The sequence below is a fragment of the Elgaria multicarinata genome, chromosome 15, assembly GCF_023053635.1.
Source record: "Elgaria multicarinata webbii isolate HBS135686 ecotype San Diego chromosome 15, rElgMul1.1.pri, whole genome shotgun sequence".
NCBI lineage: Eukaryota > Metazoa > Chordata > Lepidosauria > Squamata > Anguidae > Elgaria > Elgaria multicarinata.
Genome location: NC_086185.1, coordinates 4,271,045 through 4,295,534, shown reverse-complemented (window position 1 = coordinate 4,295,534; position 24,490 = coordinate 4,271,045).

The following is a 24,490-nucleotide window of genomic DNA, read 5'->3' as shown; positions in this document are numbered from 1 at the left end:
CGAATAATTTAAACACATTGCTAAACATGAAAATTCAACCAAGGAGTATCTGTGCCCTAATTACACTCCCAGGTTCTTTTCATCTTGGGAGATGCGTAGCAACCTTTAGCTCTTCAGCACTGGCCAGAGAAATTCTTTCAGCAAATGCCCAGCTGGCCAAATTTGGAGTCCGGGTGAGAAGAGTTTTTTAAACCACTCTACAAACGCCACTGTTTAGGCAGGTGCTCAGAAGGAAACTTTCCATACAGCCCTCCATAATTCAAATCAGTCAATGCAAAGTTTCAGATAGGGGTATGCACGGACCCCCCGCTCCGCTTCTCTTACAGATCCGCGTTTTGTGGATCAGGCCACTTCACTCTGCCCCCGCTCCGCTTATGTCCGCTCCGCTCCGCTGCAGAGCTCCGGATCCGAGCTCCGTTTTTCCCCCATAGGCTTGCATTGAAAGATAAAAAAGTATACAACTTTTTTCTGTTAAAGTTAGAAACCTCAAGTTTGGCACCATGACACCTCATGGAGGTATACACAAGCACACCAAGTTTCAAGCCAATCCCATCATCCCCTGATTTTGGGGGAATTTTTGAAAATCGGGCACCCCATTCACACCCCTTTCGATAGCTCCGTCAATTTGCACGTTAGAAACCTCAACCTCGGCACCATGATAGCTTATCCAGGGATACACATGCATGCCAAGACTCAAGGCAATCCCATCATCCCTTGATTTTTGGCGGGGCTTAAACCTTTTAACTCACCCCAAATCAAGTCCCATTTTACAACTATGTCAATTTGCATGTCAGAAATCTCACCTTCGGCACCATGACAGCTAATCCATGTGTCCACATGGATGCCAAGTTTCAAGCCAATCCCATCATCCCCTGATGTTAGGGGAATTTTTGAAAATCGGGCACCCCATTCACACCCCTTTCGATAGCTCCGTCAATTTGCATGTTAGAAACCTCAAACTCTGCACCATGATAGCTTATCCAGGGATACACATGCAGAATCCAATATAAACTTCTCCTGTTAACCTTCAAAGCTTTTCACGGTCTAGCTCCTTCCTATCTCTCCTCTCTCATCTCACACTATTGCCCCGCTCGTGCTCTTCGCTCCTCTGATGCCATGTTTCTCGCCTGCCCAAGGGCCTCTACTTCCCTTGCTCGGCTTCGTCCATTTTCGTCTGCTGCCCCTTACGCCTGGAACGCTCTTCCAGAACATTTGAGAACTACAAGTTCAACCACAGCTTTTAAAGCTCAACTAAAAACTTTTCTTTTTCCTAAAGCTTTTAAAACTTGATGTTGTGCAGACTTCTACTGTTACTTTCTACTGTTAGTTTTTCCCTACCCTGTCCCTGCTTACCCTTCCCTGTACCTGTTGGCATTCTCTTCCCCTCCTTATTGTTTTACTATGACTTTATTAGATTGTAAGCCTATGCGGCAGAGTCTTGCTATTTACTGTTTTACTCTGTACAGCACCATGTACATTGATGGTGCTATATAAATAAATAAATAATAATAATAATAATAATAATAATAATAATGTCAAGACTCAAGGCAATCCCATCATCCCCTGATTTTTGGCGGGGCTCTAACCTTTTTACTCACCCCAAATCAAGTCCCATTTTACAACTACGTCAATTTGCATGTCAGAAACCTCACCTTCGGTCCCATGGCAGCTTACCCATGTGTCCACATGGACACCAAGTTTCAAGCCAATCCCATCATCCCTGGATTTTTGGGGAATTTATGAAAGTCGGACACCCCAGTATCTCAGGGATTTAAAGCTGCAGACAGCTCAATGGGCCCATTTCAAAGGAAATCCCAACATGCCATGAATTGGGGAGTAGAGATAAACCTAAATATGAATCTTCTTCCACACTTGAAAAATTGATTTGGAACTTGAGCACAAGAAGGACTTCTCCCCTGAGTCAAAGCAAGACACACAAAAACCAAACCATCCCTGTGAGGTGGGCAGGGGAGGAGGGAGGGAAGGCAGGCAGGCAGCAGACATTTCTGGGGGCATAAGGAAGTGAGCCAAGGATAGTTTCAAAGCCAGTAATGCATATAAAATGGAATAAATAAATAAATAAATAAATAAACAAAGGAGGGGTAGAATTAAAAGCAGCAGTGTTGCTGAATAAACAACAAGAAGATTTTTTAAAAAAAGACTATATCTGTCTTTTACCAGTAAGAGGGGAGTCGATGTGCCCAAGGGGAGGGGGAATCATCTGCCAATTTTACTGGTCCTGTCTAGGTACCAGTCTTTAAGAAGCAAACGATCACTTCAACTCATGATAGGCATTCTCTCCAGTGATTTACCTTTGGAGGACTCTGATTATCCTCCAAGGTCAGGAGAGTGCACTGGGCATGTCCACATGCCCTAGGGGAGCTCATCCCCTTGCACCACATCTATTCAGTTGTTCCCCAAAGTTAGGGTGGGTAGCAGTGCTGTGTTTTCTATCTTATTATTGGCTTAGTATATGATTTCAGGTTGTGTTTGTGCATTTGGTGGGGCTACTGTTTTAAAAAACACTGGGAAAAGTCCGTTCAGACTAAGAAAGAGAAGTTCCCAGAATCCCAAGTTACCCATTTTGCCTATCCCCTCCTCCAACTTTGGGATCATGTGATCATGACCGGGAGTTGACTCTGCCCCTCAGCCCTTCGAAAAAGGTACATTTTCCCACTGTTTTACCCGATTTTTCCAAAAATTCTAGCACGCGAACCGCAGCACGCAGAGAGCTGAGAGTAGGCTCAAAATGACCCCCAGCCACGACTCCCTAAGCACAAGAAGTTTCAGAAAGATAGCTTAAAAAACAACACAGTTATCCCCTATTCTTTTCCGCAATGCAATCCTATGGGTGAAATTTTTCAAAATGGTGATCGGATCGGTCTGTGAAAAGAGAAGCGCTCTGCGTATGGGTGCTTCTCTTCGCAGTGCTTCTACGGGTCCCTGGTCCGCTTCTACTCCGCCTCTGGGCAAGGCGGAGCAGGCCAATTCGCTTCTGATTCTCCTCTTCTAATCGGAGCGGAGCACATCCCTAGTTTCAGACCGATCTACCTCAGAGATGCTCATTAACTTAACATCTCAGGTGATGGATCATCCATCTACCAATATAGGAGGTGCTGAGCAGGCCTCATTGGGAGCAGCTCCCAAGCCTCTAACTCCTTACAGCCTCTCACTTAAAGGCAATGATATTCTGGGCCCCATAACCCCTATAGGCACTACCAAGACCTTTCCTAATGATAAAAACATCCAACAGATACCACAAAGTAATCAGAAAATAGTGGTAGCCGAAATTGACATTCCAGCAATTCCAGTGTCAGAACCCCAACATAAGGAAAATCCGATACAAAAAGTACACTTTTCTTCAAATGGCTCTGTACAAATGGACCCCTTGATAGAGCGGATAACACCTGATTACCCCTCCTGACAAAATAAAGCTGGCCGAACCCCAATAAATTGTTTTTCTTGGAATATCTCAGGATGGGCCAACAAAAAAACTGATTCCACCTTCAGTAGCTACCTCAGATCCTTTGATATAATACTCCTACAAGAGACTTGGTGTGTTGGGGATATTTGCCTGAGCAATTATAAAATTTATGCAATCCCTGCAACTCCTGGTAAAGTCACAAGGCGCCCATGCGGGGGTCTAGCCTGTTGTATCTCATCAGTTCTGAACTGTGAAAGTTACCTTATTAATAAGTTACAATCTCTGGCACTGGCCATATTTTTTAAAAATCAACTCTACATCATATGTCCTGGTAAATGTTTATATTCCCCCCGGTAATTGGCCCACTATAGTGAGGACATTTGGGAGAATCTCCCTGAGTATTTACTGTCCTTGCAAATTCAGTTTCCTGAAGCTTTACTGATTTTAGCAGGTGACTTCAATGCTCAGATAGGTACAGACTGGTCCGCAATAAAACAACTATCCTACTTTATACCGGACGACTTTCCATTTATAGATGACAGACATTCTATGGATTCAACAATAAATATACAAGGGAAGAGGTTTGTCCAAATGATTTTTCAAACTGGACTTATAGTCCTAAATGGCTCCTTCCCCGAGGACAGGAAAGGTGAGTTCACGTTCATTAACCACCTAGGCGCCAGTGTTATTGACTACGTTGCAGCCTCGCCAGCAGCATTAGGAGAGATGATGTCTTTTAAGGTTGACACCTACCCATGCAATGATCATCAGCCTTTGATCATACAGATGGGATACATAAAAAAGCCTTGGAAAACAATGGAAATAAAACTGCAATCCGTAGTTCAGGCAGCTGTTTGCCGTCGAAGATGGGCAAACGTGGACCATGGGCCAACGTGGAGCCCTGGAAGACCTATGGCATTCTGCGAATCTTCAGGTCCTGAGAAACACACTGCTCAGTTCTAAAGACCCAGAGATAGTAATAGATTCCTACGCCCAGATCACAGCGGCAACTGAGCCACTGTTACTACAGAAAGGCTACCCAAAAAAACAGAGGCTAAAGGCGGGTAACCCATGGTTTGATGGGGCCTGCAGACAACTCAAAAGGGAAATTAACAAACAACATAAACTACTAAGAGATATGGATATAGTCCCGTTACCCCCTTCCTACCTGGCACTGCGTAAGAACTACAAAATGCTAGTCAGAGATAAGAAGCGGGAATATATTAGTATGAAATGGGCAGAACTGTCTTCAGCACTTGAAAGCAACGACAGTTCCAGATTCTGGCATCTTATCTCAACTATAAGACATTCCGAGACCCCCATTATTGATACCGCTATTACCATTCAGGAATGGGAATTCCACTTCCGATTGCTCCTTTATGACAAGTCCGCCTGCTTACCCCCTCTGCAGGAGGAAGATCTGCTGTCGAATAGCTGGGCCCCCGTCACCTGTGAAGAAGTAGCCTCCCTGATAAGAAAGCTAAAGAGGGGCAAGGCCCCGGGGAGGAACAGTATCCCACCAGACTTCCTGATGGACTACCCTCACTGGTGGATACCTGTGTTGGCAGCCCTATTTACTACAATTGACAGATCTGGCAAATTTCCCAAAGATTGGTCAGTGGCAATAGTGGTGCCCATTTATAAAAAAGGGAGTAGGTCAGACCCTAAAAATTATCGCCCCATTAGCCTGCTGGATATTTCCAGTAAACTGTATGCAAGACATCTTCTAGATAAGTTGGAATTGTGGGTGGCCGGAGAAAACCTCCTGGCCGAAGAACAAGCAGGCTTTCAAAGTGGCAGATCTAAAATAGACCACTGCTTCTTACTAAAACATCTAGTAGGGAAATATACAGCCCCTCCTTATCACTCACTTTTCGCAGCATTTGTAGACTTCAGAGCGGCTTTTGACTCTATACACCGTCCCCGCCTTTGGCAGAGGTTCTCACTCTTAAACATTGACCAGAGGCTACTCAGGAGAATACAGGGGCTGCACCAAAACTCTAGCTTATGCGTGAGGTCCTCCGCGGACGGTGATCTATCAGACCCCATCCCTACCAATAAAGGAGTTCACCAGGGATGCCTGCTAGCTCCCCTTTTATTCAATCTATATTTAAATAATATTGTCCCTACCCTAACTAGTCGTAACTTCTATCCACCCCACTTAAAGGATAGGAACATTTCGGTGCTATTGTATGCAGACAACGCTATGCATCCCACACGCAAGTGGGGATGCATAGGATGTTGAAAGCACTAAGCGTATATTGTAAGAATGAAGCCCTTCAAGTTAATTATGATAAAACCAAAATCTTAGTTTTTGGGAAAAGGAGGAAAGTATATCATTGGCAGCTAGATAGTTGCCCACTTGATCAGGTGAATAAATATAAATACTTAGGAGTAACTTTTCAAAGCTCTGGCTCCTGGTCTGAGCATTTGGGTGCAGCAGCCTCTGCGGCCAATGTAACAGCTAACACTATTTTCCACTTCGCAGCTGGTGCAGGAGGACAGCGGATTAACAGTGGAACTGTTTAAAAGCAAATTATTCCCTCAGATTCTGTATGGAGCACCCATTTGGGCCCATGCAGATCATAGAATCATAGAATAGCAGAGTTGGAAGGGGCCTACAAGGCTATCAAGTCCAACCCCCTGCTCAATGCAGGAATCCACCCTAAAGCATCCCTGACAGATGGTTGTCCAGCTGCCTCTTGAATGCCTCTAGTGTGGGAGAGTCCACAACCTCCCTAGGTAACTGATTCCACCGTCGCACTGCTCTAACAGTCAGGAAGTTTTTCCTGATGTCCAGCTGGAATCTGGCTTCCTTTAACTTGAGCCCGTTACTCCGTGTCCTGCACTCTGGGAGGATCGAGAAGAGATCCTGGCCCTCCTCTGTGTGACAACCTTTTAAGTATTTGAAGAGTGCTATCATGTCTCCCCTCAATCTTCTCTTCTCCAGGCTAAACATGCCCAGTTCTTTCAGTCTCTCTACATAGAGCTTTGTTTCTAGACCCCTGATCATCCTGGTTGCCCTCTTCTGAACACGCTCCAGCTTATCTGCATCCTTCTTGAATTGCGGAGCCCAGAACTGGATGCAATACTCTAGATGAGGCCTAACCAGGGCCGAATAGAGAGGAACCAGTACCTCATGTGATTTGGAAGCTATACTTCCATTAATGCAGCCCAAAATAGCATTTGCCTTTCTTGCAGCCATATCGCACTGTTGGCTCATATTCAGCTTGCGATCTACAACAATTCCAAGATCTTTCTCATTTGTAGTATTGCTGAGCCAAGTTGTTAGATCAATGTTCTTTTCACCCAAGGACGAGATCCAAACAGCCCTTAAGCACGACTCCACCATTCCAACGACAGAGGGTTCAAAAGCGCTTTATTGATTAGTAATCAAGGCCTGGTCTCTTCAAAGGGAGCAATCAGACAAAAGACATAGGGAATATGGTACAGTATTAAAGCTTTCAAGGGGCAGGGCCCAGTAGCAGCATTAACCAATCAGAACATAACACTGAGGCATAGCTAATTATGCTAAACAGTCCTGTAAACAATACCTTTGGCCTGACAGTAAGTTACAGAGAGTTAACTTCAACACAGACAGCTGGAGCCAGGACTCTTGTTTATATTAGTAATCAAGGATGCAAGGACGCACACAAGGAGACATTCTCATACAGGGCATTTTGACATTTTGCTTGGAGTGCAATGGAGATTTTACAGTTTCCTGTTAAAAATGGAGGTGGTTCTGCTAACATTTTCCCCCCTTTAAAGCAATTTAAAAATCAAGCTTGCTAACTTCTTTTAGATCATCTGTGGCTAAGGCTTCACAATACAAATACATTTGCTGGTGGATTACAGACTTTGCAAGATTTTTCATAAAAGACAAAATACAGGGAAGGCAAAAAGCAAGGATAAACAAAAATCATTACAATGGAACAAAATACAATGCAAGAAATCCCTCTTTTAACTACTCTATATTGGACAACTAACTAGTGAGCCATCTAAATAGATCATCAGTGGGTGGTTCAACTGCTTAATGAGGAAGGCAAATTGATAACAGACAACAAAGAAAAGGCTGAAGTGCTTAATTCCTATTTTGCCTCGGTCTTCTCCTAAAAGCGGGTCTATGACTCCTTCCTGGAAAAAGTGAAGTTGAGGAGGCAGGATTGCAGTTTGAGATTGATAAAGAAATGGTCAAAGAACACCTAATTTCCCTGAATGAGTTTAAATCTCCAGGGCCCGATGAACTGTATCTAAGTGTAATGAAGGAGCTAGCAGAAGAACTCTCAGAACTCTTGTCTATTATCTTTGTAAAATCATGGAAGATGGGTGAGGTGCCGGACGACTGGAGGAGGGCTAACGTTGTCCTTATCTTCAAAAAGGGCAAAAAGGAACCTGGGAACCTGGGAACTACAGACCAGTCATCTCTGAGAAAATTCTGGAACAGATTATAAAGAAGTCAATCTGTAAACACCTTGAAATCAATGCAGTGATTACTAGAAGCCGAAATGGATTTGTCAGGAGGTGTAGGGAACGCTGATCAAATTTGCAGATGACACAAAATTGGGTAGGATAGCTAATACTCTGGAAGACAGAAACAAACTTCAAAGTGATCTTGATAGACTGGAGTGCTGGGCTGAAAACAACAGAATGAAACTTAATAGGAATAAATGCCAAGTTCTACATTTAGGGAATAGAAACTAAATGCACAGTTACAAGATGGGGGACACTTGGCTCAGCAATACTACAAACGAGAATTGTTGTAGATCACAAGCTGAATATGAGCCAATAGCACAATATGGCTGCAAGAAAGGCAAATGCTATTTTGGGCTGCATTAAGAGAAGTATAGCTTCCAAATCACGTGAGGTACTGGTTCTTCTCTATTCAGTCCTGGTTAGGCCTCACCTAGAGTATTGTGTCTAGTTCTGGGCTCCACAATTCAAGAAGGACGCAAACAAGCTGGAGCGTGTTCAGAAGAGGGCAACCAGGATGATCAGAGGTCTAGAAACAAAGTCCTATGAAGAGAGACTGAAAGAACTGGGCATGTTTAGCCTGGAGAAGAGAAGATTGAGGGGAGACATGATAGCACTCTTCAAATACTTAAAAGGTTGTCACACAGAGGAGGGCCAGGATTTCTTCTCAGAATGCAAGACATGGAATAACAGGCTCAAATTAAAAGAAGCCAGATTAAAAGAAGCCAGATCAGGAAAAACTTCCTAACTGTTAGAGCAGTGCGACAGTGGAATCAGTTACCTAGGGAGGTTGTGGGGTCTCCCACACTAGAGGCATTCAAGAGGCAGCTGGACAACTAACTGTCAGGGATGCTTTAGGGTGGATTCCTGCATTGAGCAGGGGGTTGGACTTGATGGTCTTGTAGGCCCCTTCCAACTCTGCTATTCTTTGTTAACTTTCATTTACAACTACCGTAGGGCTCTAAAAGTCCTTGGGTAGAATCATAATATGTGTACACAATTCTGATATTTTGGCTTGTGTGGTGATCACAAGCTTTTGCAGGGCAGGAAGATAAGCTTTTGCAAAGAACATTTGGCAGTTGTGGAACGAAGCCAAGTCACTTATGAGTGGTAAAAGGCACAAATCCTTTCTTAAAAACATTTGCTATGACAATTAAAGAAACACTTGGAACCTACTAAAGTAAGAATTATCAAAATTACTACACAATCTTCACACACATGTAAGATAACTTTAGTGTCTTTTAAATGTTGGGTTGAGTACCTAGGTTGCTCCGTGCTGGTATTTTCGCCTATCTTGCTGGTGGCTTCCGGTGCACCAGAAGGCAGATGAACTTTGCTTTGCCTGTGTCCTTCTGGCACAGGGGAGGCTTTATTTTAGAACAATGTGTCCATTTATCTGTCTATAATAATTTCACTTACAACTTACAAGTACAAAGCAGCAAGGGCTTTCTCAATCCTGGGGTCCTACTTTAAGCAGGTAGGCTGGAATAGGCAGGGTTCTTCTAACGACAATCTCTGGAAAGGTGCAGGTAATGATGGAGCTGGAAAAGAGAAAACTGCAGGGCAATTACATATTCTTGGAATAAAACATTTCCTAATTCCTATTTAATTCTTTCTTGTTCCCCCACTAAAAACTGAGAGGAAAAGCCAAACATTAGCTCAAAATGAAACAATTTAAGACCTTTTTCTGATTTTAACAATGCAATTGGAAATACATCCACCCATTTCAAGGAAATTTCTAATTTGCTAGGGTCTCTTTTCAGGGTCCTATTAACTCTATCTGCCTTCCAGACTGGAATCTTCATGAGATGCCAGCCTACTTTTAGGACAAAAGTGCCATGTTCTACACTACCTAAGAAGTAAAATAGCTTTCTAGATCTGATTCTATGGTTTCAGGCCTGAACAAAACAGTAGGTGTTCAGAAAAAAACCTGAATAAAAACAAGTAGGTGTTCAAAAAACTTTTACATTTCAACAAAGTCAATCTGGATTTTTAAAAAAAGATAACAAGTCCATGTCTGCAGGGGCTTTTCTTTTGATGCATTTACAAATGAAGCCAGTAAAAACAATTCACTGTGCATTTATATTCTTTGGCTGATTCAGGGAGGTCATGACAGGGAGGTCATGATGATTCTTGGCACATCAGGGGTAACAAATCCCATCTTTCTGGGTTCTCGAAAACTTAGAGTTATTGTGCTAATTCCAAGTCTTCTTTTTCTTAAGGTGGATTCAAATACTGAGAAATGGGCTAGCTCCAATTATGGCAGCTCGCTTGTAGACAAATTAGCCAATTCTTTTGGCAACATCAGGGCTTTTAACAGATCAACTGTTAATTCTCCATGGGTCACTGCTCCATGGGCAGTCACAAATCTTCTTTCTTTCCAAATCTGTCCATGTGATATTTTGAATCAGTAAATATAGTCCTTTGCCTGAAATAAGCATCAGGGCTTCTGTGCATACTACGAGTTCAGCTGCTTGTTGTACAATTGTAGCTGGATCCATCAGTAAACAACTCGAGGTCATCATATAGGTCTGGGCGAAGTTTGGTGCCAAGTTGCAAGACTTCAAGGCATTCATGCTCTGGAACTTCTTTTCTTTGTAGTTCAGGTATCAACGTGGCAGGATTCAATGAGGCAAGCCTTGGGTCCACGAGGAGGTTGATCTCATATCTGGACTGGCAGGCAGGGTTCAGGTGTTAGCTTCTGCCACTGTACTCCACTGGTCTGTGCCACGTTTTTGGCACAGCACACTTGAGGCTGGTAGGGCAAACACAGTGATGCAAGCTGGAGTTTTTAATTGCTTTAATCATTTCACAAGTCCATTTTTAAAAAGCAATAGTTGTATTCTTCTTCTGGCTTCTAATTTCAAAGGATACTGATGCAAGAACACAGGGGTGCTTTTAGGCTTCAATTGTAGTTGCATTTAGGGCTCAGGCTCAGGGCTCAAAGCATTTCAAAAGTTCTATTAGGCCAAAGTTAGAATATCTCTGCCCCCAAAAAAAGAACCACTGGGCAATTTTCAGAACACAATGTTCAAAACACACACAAAAATATAGCAATTCAGTATTTCCAATCTTCATCAGCAGAGGATGCAAGATTGTCCATTCACTAACTTTTTCAAGGCAGGGCTTCTTCACCCCCCTTTTCTTTCTGGTCAAAAACCATGCCACGTACACTGACCTTCAAACACTTTCCTTTTTCTTCTTTTTCTACATTTCAACTTCTCATCTTCTTCTATTCACATACACTTTCAAATCAACTTCACTTCAAATCAACATTTTTCAAAACAACCAAAACAACCTTTTTTCAAACTATCTCTTCTGCACAGCCTTCTCTCTCTCTCTCTTTTTTCAGACATTTCTCTCATCCACTTTTAACAACATACTTTTTCTTTCTCTCATATTGGCAAAACGGTTGGCAAAACTATTTGTACAAGGACTTGAGCTTTTCAACTCAGGCAGTGAATCTTCAAAGCTATGGAAGACTATATCTTCAGTGAAAATGGGGTTCTAATTATCTGAGGTTTGTGAAAGAGAAAATACACAAAGTCTTCAAAATCTAAAACAAAAACTTTTCACTGAAAATAAAACTGCTTATCTCTAGCTGCTAAGCATAGGAGAAGCAAAAAAAAAACACTAGGGAGGAGAAGGAAAACAAAAACTTCAAATTTCTTTCACTTGGGCCGGGTGGAAAACACAAACTGACAATTTTTTTTTCTTTCACTTTAACACAACACCAACTTTTCTGTAATTCACATTCCAACACTAAAGGGCGATCCTTTGAGAGGTACATTTACTCAATTACATTTCTATGTTTGCAAATTGATTCCAATGACACAGCTGAAATTAACTTTGGATCAAGTTCAAAAAATCCACAATCTAACATAAAAAAGACATTCATTCACAGTCACAAACATTTTTAACTCATTGTTACACTGTTACAGTTTCAAAATCTCAATTTCAATTTCAATGAAAGCTTTCCCAAAGACAACAACCCCAATGGGCTCGGGGACTCTTTTCCAATACTGACTATAAGCTTCCCATTTCTGAGGTCAATTGTGAACACCCACTCCCTCCATTTCCCGTCAGGGTCCATGGGATTAAAGGTTTCACTCACCAAATAGCCGTCTCCCGTCTTCGCCCTTTCTAATCACGTCTGATTGCAAATTGTTGTTGCCTGTTCCCTTCCATCTGTCGGGTGGAGTCGATTTTGTAACCTTGGCTCGAATGGTCCCGTCAATTCGGTCTCCATGTCTGCACAGTGCATGTTAACCTACTTGAGGCAAGAGAAATCTCTCTTGGCGATCGCTTCTCAATCTAGGCTCCACTGGCAGGCATGAATCCGTCTTGGGGTAGATCCGAGTCAGGCGCCATTTGTTAGATCAATGTTCTTTTCACCCAAGGACGAGATCCAAACAGCCCTTAAGCACGACTCCACCATTCCAACGACAGAGGGTTCAAAAGCGCTTTATTGATTAGTAATCAAGGCCTGGTCTCTTCAAAGGGAGCAATCAGACAAAAGACATAGGGAATATGGTACAGTATTAAAGCTTTCAAGGGGCAGGGCCCAGTAGCAGCATTAACCAATCAGAACATAACACTGAGGCATAGCTAATTATGCCAAACAGTCCTGTAAACAATACCTTTGGCCTGACAGTAAGTTACAGAGAGTTAACTTCAACACAGACAGCTGGATCCAGGACTCTTGTTTATATTAGTAATCAAGGATGCAAGGACGCACACAAGGAGACATTCTCATACAGGGCATTTTGACATTTTGCTTGGAGTGCAATGGAGATTTTACAGTTTCCTGTTAAAAATGGAGGTGGTTCTGCTAACAAAGTGTCCCCCATCTTGTAACTGTGCATTTGGTTTCTATTCCCTAAATGTAGAACTTGGCATTTATCCCTATTAAATTTCATTCTGTTGTTTTCAGCCTATCAAGATCACTTTGAAGTTTGTTTCTGTCTTCCAGGGTATTAGCTATCCCACCCAATTTTGTGTCATCTGCAAATTTGATCAGCGTTCCCTGCACCTCCTCGTCCAAATCATTAATAAAAATGTTGAAGAGCACTGGGCCCAGGACTGAGCCCTGCGGCACCCCACTCGTTGCCATTCCCCAGTTTGAGAAGGTTCCATTGATAAGTACTCTTTGAGTCCGATTCTGTAGCCAACTGTGAATCCACCTAATAGTTTTTCCATCTAGCCCACTTTTAGCTAGTTTGTTAATCAGAATGTCATGTGGTACTTTGTCAAAAGCTTTGCTGAAGTCAAGATATATGACGTCCACAGCATTCCCACAGTCCACAAGGGAGGTTATCCTATCAAAAAATGAGATCAAATTAGTCTGACAGGATTTGTTCCTGACAAATCCATGTTGGCTTCTAGTAATCACTGCATTGATTTCAAGGTGTTTACAGATTGACTTCTTTATTTATTTATTTAGAATATTTATATACCGCTCCTCATTGAAAAAATTTCGGAGCGGTGTACAAGGTAAAATGAAAATAAAAACAGAATAAAACAGTTAAAACAAAATTTAAAAAGAAGCAAAAATCAGAAATCCAAGGCTGCATATTAAGGAAAGGCTTCTTGGAATAAAGATGTTTTCAGGAGGCGCGAAAGGAGTACAAGGTCGGAGCCTGTCTGACCTCCAGAGGCAGGGAATTCCACGGGAGGGGCGCCACCACGCTGAAGGCTCTTCCCCTGGTGGATTCAAATCGAAGGATGGATCTAGGTGGAACCACCAGGAGCAGGCCCTCGGATAACCTCAGTGACTGGGCAGGTTGGTAAGGGAGAAGGCGCTCTCTCGGGTATCCTGGTCCCAAGTTGTTTAGGGCTTTGTACACAAGTACCTTCAACCTGGCCCGGTAGTGAATAGGCAGCCAGTGCGGTTCCCTCAGCAGAGGAGTTACATGCTGGAAAGGGGCAGCTCCAGACAACAGCCGAGCTGCAGCATTCTGCACTAGCTCCAGCTTCCGGAGCAGCTTCAAGGGCAGCCCCATATAGAGCGCATTGCAGTAATCCAATCTTGAGGTTACCAATGCCTGTACCACCGTGGCCAAGCTATCCCTGTCCAGGAGAGGCCGTAGTTGGCGAACCAACCGAAGATGGTAAAAGGCACTCTGAGCCGTGGCGGCTACTTGAGCCTCCAACGACAGAAACGGGTCTAAGAGTACCCCCAAACTACAAACCTGTTCTTTCAGAGGCAGAGCAACCCCATCCAGAACAGGCAATGAGACTGTCTCCCGGACTCGGGAACCACTCACCCACAGGGCTTCCGTCTTGCCAGGATTTAGTCTCAGTTTATTGGCCCTCATCCAGCCCATTACTGAGTCTAGGCACTGGTCCAGGACTTGCACAGCCTCACCTGATTCAGTTGTCACAGGGAGATAGAGCTGCGTGTCATCAGCGTATTGATGGCATTTAGCTCCAAATCCCCTAATGACCGCCAAGAGTGCCTGCAGTTGCTCCGCCACAACCCTCTCAAGTACCTTCCCTAAAAAAGGAGTGTTAGCAACTGGGCGGTAGTTGCCTAATACGATCGGATCCAGGGTGGGCTTCTTCAGGAGTGGTCGCACTACTGCCTCCTTAAGGACAGCAGGGACCACCCCTTCCCGGAGGGAAGCATTTATCACCCCCTGGACCCACCCAGTCAGACCCCCTCGGCTTGCTTTTATAAGCCAGGAGGGACAGGGAACGAGAGGGCAAGTGGTCGGCCGCACTGCTGCAAGCACCTTGTCTACATCATCAGGCCGCAATAACTGGAACTGATCCCACAAAATTGGGCAGATGGTGGCATCGGACACCTCAACTGGAGCTGCACTAAAAACAACATCAAGCTCGCTGCGGAGAGAAGCGATCTTGTCCTCAAAGTGTGATGCAAAAAGGTCACAGCGGGTCCTTGACGGAGCCAGGGCCCCATTTGCTGGGGAGGATGTTAGCAGCCCCCGGACCACCCGGAAGAGCTCCGCTGGACGGCTACTCGAGGACGCAATGGAGGCAGCAAAATAAGCCTTCTTTGCTGCCCGCACTGCCACGCAATAGGCACGATTATGCGCTCTACAGCGTGCTCGGTCATCTTCGCTTCGAGTCTTGTGCGATTTGCGCTCCAGCCAACGTCCAGCCTGTTTCATTGACCGCAACTCCTTAGTATACCAAGGAGCAGAGCGGGCTCTACAGGACCGGAGAGGACACTCAGGTGCGATCAAGTCGATGGCCCTCCGCGTCTCATCATTCCACAGTGAGGCTAGGGCCTCAGCTGGATCACCAGCTCTCTCCACTGGAAAATCCCCAAGAGCATTCAGAAATCCATTGGATTCCATCAGTCTCCTGGGGCGGACCATCCGAATGGGTCCCTCACCCTTGCAGGAGGGTAGTAACGCCGTGAGTTCAAATCTCACCAAGAAATGGTCTGACCATGACAATGGGGTTACTTGGAAACCCCCCCCCCCCAATCTTCAGACTACCCATCTCACAGCTTGGAGCAAAAACCAAATCAAGGGTATGCCCTGCTTTATGTGTTGGGCCAATGACAAACTGAGACAATCCAATGGTTGTCATGGAGGCCATAAAGTCCCGAGACGGAGCCCCAGAGACAGCCTCAGCATGAAAGTTGAAGTCGCCCAGAACCACCGTCCTGGGTTCCTCCAACACCACACTCGAGACTGCCTCCGCCAGCTCAGTCAGGGAGGATGCCGGGCAGCAGGGTGGGCGGTATACCAGCAGCATCCCCAATCTGTCTCTCTGGCCCAACACCAGGTGCAAACCTTCAAGGCCTGCTCCAAGATGGAGTGGTTTCCTGGTGATAGAGATGGAAGTTCTATGAATCACGGCGACCCCACCCCACCCCGTCCCTCGAATCTATGTTGGTACTGCACTGAGTACCCAGATGGGCAGAGCTGAGTGAGATCAACCCCACCCAGCTCACCCACCCAAGTCTCAGTAATGCACGCCAGGTCAGCCCTCTCATCCAGGATTAAATCATGAATAAGAGAGGTCTTATTGCGGACCGACCTGGCATTAAAGAGTAGCACCACAAGGAAGGAGGGCTCAGTGGACGAGCTACCAGGTACATGAGAACCAGAGGAGGAGGGTAGAAAGGGAACAGTGTGAAGACACCTGAAACCCGTTCTACGCTGATGTTGCAACCCCTTCCTCCTGCCATATCTCCTTCTGCCCCAAATCACTGGAATAGTGGCTCCCCCTCCATGTGTCCCTGCATCACGGCTTCCCAAAAACATCTTTACCTACACCACCTATGCACTCATTTACCATTCAAACCCACACTCAGTCATACAAACAACACAGTCACATTTATAATCTGCTCCAGAATTTTCCCAGGGATGGATGTCTGACTGACTGGTCTGTAGTTCCCAGGTTCCTCCTTTTTGCCCTTTTTGAAGATAGGGACAACGTTAGCCCTCCTCCAGTCGTCCGGCACCTCACCCGTCTTCCATGATTTTGCAAAGATAATAGACAAAGGTTCTGAGAGTTCTTCTGCTAGCTCCTTCATTACTCTAGGATGCAGTTCATCGGGCCCTGGAGATTTAAACTCATTCAAGGAAATTAGGTGTTCTTTGACCATTTGTTCATCAATCTCAAATGACAATCCTGCCCCCTCAACTTCTGCTTCACTTTTTCCAGGGGGGTCATAGACCCGCTTTTGGGAGAAGACCGAGGCAAAGTAGGAATTGAGCACTTCAGCCTTTTCTTTGTCATCTGTTATCAATTTGACATCCTCATTAAGCAGTTCAACCACCATTTCTTTCCTCTGCCTTTTACTACTCACATATCTGAAGAAAGCCTTTTTATTGCTTTTAGCATCCCTTGCTAATCTCAGCTCATTCACAGCTTTAGCCTTCCTGACGCCATTTCGGCACTTCTGCACCACTTGTCTGTACTCTTCTTTTGTAGCCTGGCCTTCCTTCCACTTCCTATATGTATCCCTTTTTGTTTTCAGGTCATCTCTAAGCTTTTTGTGGAGCCACATTGGTTTCCTCTGTTGTCTTCTATCTTTTCTCCCTGTTGGAATTGTTTGTAACTGTGCCTTTAAAATTTCATTTTTTAAATACTCCCATCTATCCTGCACTCCTTTTCTCATTAGGCTCCCTTGCCATGGGACCTTACTTATTATAGTTCTGAGTTTATTAAAATCAGCTTTCCTAAAATCCAGAGTACGTGTATGGCTACGCTCGACTTTTGTCTCCTTCATAATCAAGAATTCAAGTATGACGTGGTCACTTTCCCCCAGAGTTCCCGTAACTGCCACTTTATCCACTAAGTCATCCCTATTGGTCAATAACAAGTCAAGGATTGCCAATCCTCTAGTTCCTTCCACCACTTTCTGTAGGAGAAAGGTATCACCCATACATGTCAGGAATTTCTTGGAAGGGCCGCTTTTGGCAGTAATGGTCTCCCAACAGATATCAGGGTAATTGAAGTCCCCCATCACTACTACATCACACTTCCTTGAAACACTGGCAATTTATTTCTCAAAAGTTTCGTCCTCGTCTTCTCCTTGATTGGGTGGTCGGTAGTAGACTCCGATTATCATGCAATCTATCAATTATGAGGCTTTTTCCCAGTCTCTAGCCTCCTCCCTTCCTTCTGTCTGTTCGGCTGTCTCCTTGGACTCAGCTGTCTCCTTCTTTAATTCCTCCTTATCTTCAACTCTTGATAATCTTGCTCCATCTACAACTCGGATAGTTCGCCCTTCTCAACCCCAACCGTGGCTCACCTCTTCCCTCCGCTACCTTCGCTCTTGTTCCCGGGCAGCTGAACGCCTTTGGCGTAAGACCAGGGACCGGGCAGACTTTGTCCATTACAAATTTGTACTCTCCTCTTTCTCTTCTGCCATCTCACTGGCCAAACAGCAGTACTACTCAACGCTGATCCAGTCAAATGCTAGGCATCCTCAGCGGCTCTTTGCGTCCTTCAATTCTCTTCTGAAGCCTAATCCGCCATCTCTCCCTGCCTCTCTGTCTGCTAATAACTTTGCCTCTTTTTTCAATGCTAAAATCCAAACTATCCGCTCTGATCTGGCCAGCTCTGCTCCTCTTCCAGTTCCTGTTCCTCATCTGTCAGCTCCTCCTGCAAATTTCTCTGCGTTTCCTTCGGTCTCTGCGGATGAACTGTCTACAATACTGCGCTCTTCAAAGCCTTCCACTTGTTCTCGTGATCCGATTCCTTCTCGCGTCTTTATTAATCTTATTCCTGCTATCCTCCCTTCCTTGCTACATATTATTAATCTTTCTCTGTCCTCTGGTTCATTTCCTTCTGCTTTTAAACATGCTACAGTCTCTCCCATTCTCAAGAAACCTACTCTTGATAGGCTATCTCTGTCTAACTACCGACCTGTCTCTTTGTTGCTGTTTGTTTCAAAGATCCTGGAGCGTGCGGTCTACTCTCGCTGTCTTGACTTTCTTTCTAGTAACTCTGCTTTGGATCCTTTTCAATCTGGATTCCGTCCTCTGCATTCCACCAAAACAGCCCTTACTAAGATCACCAATGATCTCCTTACTGCCAAGTCTAAAGGCCATTATTCCGTTCTTATTCTCCTTGATCTAACTGCAGCCTTTGACACGGTTGATCATGATCTTTTCTTAGATTCCCTTCATGACCTTGGATTTTGTGGCTCTGTCTATAACTGGTTTGCCTCCTATCTAGCGGGTCGCTCTTTCAGCGTGTTGACTAATGGCAGCTCGTCTTCCTCTTTTCCCCTTTCAGTAGGGGTTCCGCAAGGCTCGGTGCTTGGCCCGTTGTTGTTTTCCTTATACATGTTGCCCTTGGGCAAGCTTATTCAATCTCATGGCCTCCAATATCATCTGTACGCCGATGATACACAACTATATCTGTCATCTCCGGAACTTTCTCCTGATGTTCACAATCGTATCTCGGCATGTCTTTCAGATATCTCAGCTTGGCTGCTTCATCGTCGCTTGAAACTTAACATGGCAAAGACTGAATTGCTTGTTTTTCCTCCTAAACCTTCTCCTCATCTCTCATTCTCTCTTACTGTCAATGATGTTACGCTTACTCCGGTCAAGGAAGCTCGTAGCCTTGGCTTTATATTCGACTCCTCGCTCTCCTTTATTCCTCATATTGAGGCAGTAGCTAAATCTTGTTGATTTTTCCTGTATAATATTGCCAGGATTCGATCATTTTTGTCTGTCTCTTCTGCCAAGACGCTTGTTCATGCACTGGTTATTTCACGGTTGGACTACTGCAACCTTCTTCTCTCTGGCCGTCCTTCTTCTCACATCAGTCCGTTGGTTTCTGTTCACCACTCTGCCGCAAAGATCATCTTCTTGGCTCGCCACTCCGACCATGTTACTCCGCTTCTGAAATCTCTTCATTGGCTTCCAATTCACTTCAGAATCCAATATAAACTTCTCCTGTTAACCTTCAAAGCTTTTCACGGTCTAGCTCCTTCCTATCTCTCCTCTCTCATCTCACACTATTGCCCCGCTCGTGCTCTTCGCTCCTCTGATGCCATGTTTCTCGCCTGCCCAAGGGCCTCTACTTCCCTTGCTCGGCTTAGTCCATTTTCGTCTGCTGCCCCTTACGCCTGGAACGCTCTTCCAGAACATTTGAGAACTACAAGTTCAACCGCAGCTTTTAAAGCTCAACTAAAAACTTTTCTTTTTCCTAAAGCTTTTAAAACTTAATGTTGTGCAGACTTCTACTGTTACTTTCTACTGTTAGTTTTACCCTACCCTGTGCCTGCTTACCCTACCCTGTACCTGTTTGTATTCTCTTCCCCTCCTTATTGTTTTACTATGATTTTATTAGATTGTAAGCCTATGCGGCAGGGTCTTGCTATTTACTGTTTTACTCTGTACAGCACCATGTACATTGATGGTGCTATATAAATAAATAAATAATAATAATAATAATAATAATAATAATAATAATAATAATAAATCATATTCTTTTTATTCCTAGCCCCATTTATTTTAATCCAGATGCTCTCGACGGGGCTCCCAGTCTCGTCCGCCTGTATTTCTGCGCAGGGATAGGTATTTTTAACATATAGTGCAACTCCACCTCCCTTTCTATTTCTTCTGTTCTTTTTGAACAAGTTATATCCTTCAATTGCTATATTCCAGTCATGGGAGTCATCCCACCAAGTTTCAGTTATACCTATCAAGTCGTATTTGCCTTCATGTAATAAGAGTTCAAGTTCATTCTGTTTGTTTCCCATGCTCTGGGCATTCGTATATAGACATCGAAGACCATGTGTTTTATAGTCTGGCTTTGTTCCTACATTGTTGCAGACACTAATTTGGGACACTGTTGGAGCTGTTCTCTGTACTGTGGTGCAGATATCACACCATTAGCAGTAGCACAGCATAAATTTCTATCTAGGACCCTTGGAGTTCCCAGATCTACATCTAAGGATATTGTCCGACTGGAAGCTGCATGTCACTCAATCCATACATTGACTCTAAAAGCAGCAATATCCTTCTTTTTAAAGATAATGTTTCACTTGGCCTCACCATTGGTGCTGTCCACATATGATGATATGGGGAAGGATTCATGGGCAGACAGGATGAGACACTCTGTCTCCAAATTGGGCTTCTCACAAGCATTCCTCCTTACGAGGGGGTTTGACGGGGCCAAGGATGAGATTGCTAGAAGGCTGTATGACTGTGATATTCAGACATCTATGGCAGCGGTCGAAGTGAGCCACTCAAATGGGCTCTATAAAAGTATAATTACTGCTCCGGGAAAGGCTCCCCTATATCTAACTTCTGGAATGCCACAAGAGCTGAGATAGCTATTTACTAGGTGCAGGTTAAATTCACTCCAGCTGATGGAGGTGAAGGCACGCTATAAAAATCACCCTAGCACCAATGTAGATTGCCCAGCAGGCTGCCCTAAAGCTGAGGATATAATTCATCTCCTAGTTGAGTGCCCAAGGTATGCGGAGTTGAGGAAACATTACCTTGAGCCTTTAATTCCCAGGTTTAATTTCATGTCATCTAAAGGTGTAGTTCAAGCACTTTTGGCTGGTACAGACTATTATACATCATTTAGGACTGCCAAGTTTGTACACTGGGCGATGGAGGTCCGGAAACTATTGATTGACTCAAACGATTAAATTCTAATAACCAATATTATATGTTGGTTAACATTGTAATTATAACCTGGATGATTGTTATCCTAGTTACTCTTTTTTGTAGCACTTTTGCTGGCTAGTGGCAAGCTCACGGCGGGTATGTTATTGTCTCATCTGTTTGCGAATGGCCCATGCGGCTAATATGTAATAAAGTTATTTTCAAGTTAGGGATGTATGAATCAATCTGTTTCTAGTCTACTACATCCAATTTCCACATCGGTCTCTGAATTTAAAACAAACATACAAATAAAAAATTATATTGATTTTCCAATGCAACTTTCCCTAACATACACATTTTTGTATGCACCATTCTTTTGCATCTTTTATTTTACAGTTTTTTAAAAACAAAAAACAAACAAACAAACAAACAAACACCATAATCATAATATAAAGGCTAAATGTGTTCTAATCCACCTATTAATCTGGGAAGTGAGAATTACGTCAGTTTGCTTAAAATATGGAACAAGCAAAATCCTCAATGGTTTTAGAAGACAGTCAGCAGTCTTCATATGATGGCACCAAAACTGGGAGGCAGAGGATTAAGTTCAGATTTACCAAACTCACTTTAAGCCAAACCCACAAACCCTGTCTAAATTTAGACCAAGGTTTCATTGGGCTTTAATGGACAGAAATTACCAATGAAACCATGCAATATAGTAATATTTGTTTATCTGTTTTTTGTTTGTTTTTTAAATGGCATGGAGAAATATGGGTGTGGTTAAAACAACTGTTCTCTCATTAGATTATGCAGTTTATCTATGCAACAAGTTTCTAAATATTGGTTCTTCCAATTGTGTGGTATAAAAGATGATCTTGGTGATTAGTGTAGTTCTTCAGGTTAGTAGCTGTCAGATCTGGTATGTGTGTCTCTGTATATAAGGCCTTATCTACACAAAGTGGGGCCAGATCTACACCTAGCAGGATATAAGACTTTGAAAAAGTTTGAAAACTGTATATTCAATGTGTCCTGGGCCCGAACAGTAGTCAAAACTGTTATAAACCATTATAAAGCAGTAGTGTAGATCCTGCCCAGGATATTACACTAGGAAAGCAATATCCAGGGCAGGAACCCAGGACTGCTTTATAGCAGTATCAAAGTGCACTGGCAACTGTTGGGGCCCATTGACACAGATACCATATACCACTTTCATAGTGCAATATCCTGCTTGGTGTGGCTCCTGCCTTTTATATACCGCTTTCTTCATGCAATATCCCGCTTGGTGTAGATTAGGCTCAAGGCAATGTGAGTTGAATGGTTAATGTGCAAAAAATACATTAGTGCACATTCAATGCATACACACACAGACAATGCCATTGTTTTCCCCAAAAAGAGTATTATACAAATACCTTCCAAGTGCAAAGAGAGCGTAATTAAAGACATTGGAAGTGGATTGCGGATTAGAACTAGATCAAGGAAGATGGAGCCAAACATCTTTGAAATCTGCTTTATAGACTCTTTATAGGTATTGTCCTCTCCAACACAATCAAGCAATGCTTCTGTAGCAGCTGCAAAGATCCAGCTGTTGCTCTTTAGCAGGCAGGTGTTCCTTGTTTCATCTTTCCGTTGTGCTTTGCTGCTACTCAGTGCTACTTTCTAGGGCTCTTAATGGTCAATAATGTATGGCTGATGGTAGGGCTGTGTTCAACTATTGCACTAAGATTGGATGTGATTTCCTCATCCTTTTGCTTGGTGATAAAGTTTAGCACTGGGAACAAGGAGAAGAAGAAGAAAAAACCCCTCTAGATGCATCCTCAAATGACATCACTTCTGCTGTGTCAGTTGTTTGTTTGCAGAGGTATAGTTATCTTGAATTCCAAGCATGATTATTTTTCTTCCCAGAGTTTTGGCAACTCTTTTGCCCCCTTCCTTTTGGGCGGCTAATCCCACACATACCCAGTGATGTGGAACTTGTCATTTGGCACCCTGGAAATCTCTTTGTCAGGAGACAATGCGCGGAGGATTCCTTCTTGTCTGCTCTTCAGAAAGTTTCAAATGCTCACTGGAGCACGGCTGTATTGGTTTGAATGCTTGCAGGTCAGCTTTAATTAGAGCTTTCCATAAAAGCTGTTGTATTATTCCTCCCAAGCCCCTCCTCCTGTTCCTGCAACCACTCAGACACCACTTCCAGCATGGTAAACGCAAGTGCTTAAGCAGGACGACATGCCAGAACATTGCTCATCCACCTTCCACAATTAGCAAGGAAATTGCGCAGGCTGTGTAATATTTCCCTGGGCAGGGCTGAGGGTGCATTCATAGCATGAGCAAAAGACAAGAAGCAGTGAAGTCCAGGTAAGTACCCTACCTGTACATGACACCCCACACGACTTTCTGGGGTGACACATGGAGAACCAGTGTTTTCATAGAATCATAGAATAGCAGTTGGAAGGGGCCTACAAGGCCATCCAGTCCAACCCCCTGCTCAATGCAGGAATCCACCCTGAAGCATCCCCGACAGATGCTTGTCCAGCTGCCTCTTGGAGGCCTCTAGGGTGGGAGAGCCCACAACCTCCCTAGGTCACTGATTCCATTGTCGTACTGCTCTAACAGTCAGGAAGTTTTTCCTGGTGTCCAGCTGGAATCCGGCTTCCTTTAATTTGAGCCCGTTATTCCATGTCCTGCACTCTGGGAGGATCGAGAATTGATCCTGGCCCTCCTGTGTGTGAGAACCTTTTAAGTATTTGAAGAGTGCTATCATGTCTCCCCTCAATCTTCTCTTCTCCAGGCTAAACATGCCCAGTTCATTCAGTCTCTCTTCATAGGGCTTTGTTTCTAGACCTCTGATCATCCTGGTTGCCCTCTTCTGAACATGCTCCAGCTTGTCTGCGTCCTTCTTGAATTGTGGAGCCCAGAACTGGACGCAATACTCTAGATGAGGCCTAACAGGGCCGAATAGAGAGGAACCAGTACCTCACGTGATTTGGAAGCTATACTTCTATTAATGCAGCCCACTTTTAGCTCTTTTGTTAATCAGAATGTCATGTGGTATTTTGTCAAAAGCTTTGTTGAAGCTTTTTCCTTCACCTTGGTCCTCTTACCTGCTCCATTCTCCCCCATCATTCGCAAGGGCTAGCCAATGGTTAAACGCACAGGGAGTCCAATCCAGATTTTTAAGAGAAAAGTACTCAAAGCCCTGGGCCTGCCTCCTGCTACCACCACTATCTGAAGCAGTAAACCTGTGTGTTCCAGTTGCAGGGGAACATGGGTGGGAGAGTGTGGTTGCACTCATGTCCTGCTTGTTGGTCCCTGGTCGACAGCTGGTTCAACAAAGTGCTGGACTAGATAGACCCTTGGTCTGATTCAGTATCAGGACACTTTTTAGGTTCTTATTATCGCTTCTGGGGATTGCAAGACTTCTCTCCACCTTCATGACCTCCATCTCTGACACCTGTTCCTGAGGAGGGACAGACAAATTTGCGTTCACCAACACTCACACTTTTCAAATATCACATTCATTCTGTCCTTTTACGAACAAACT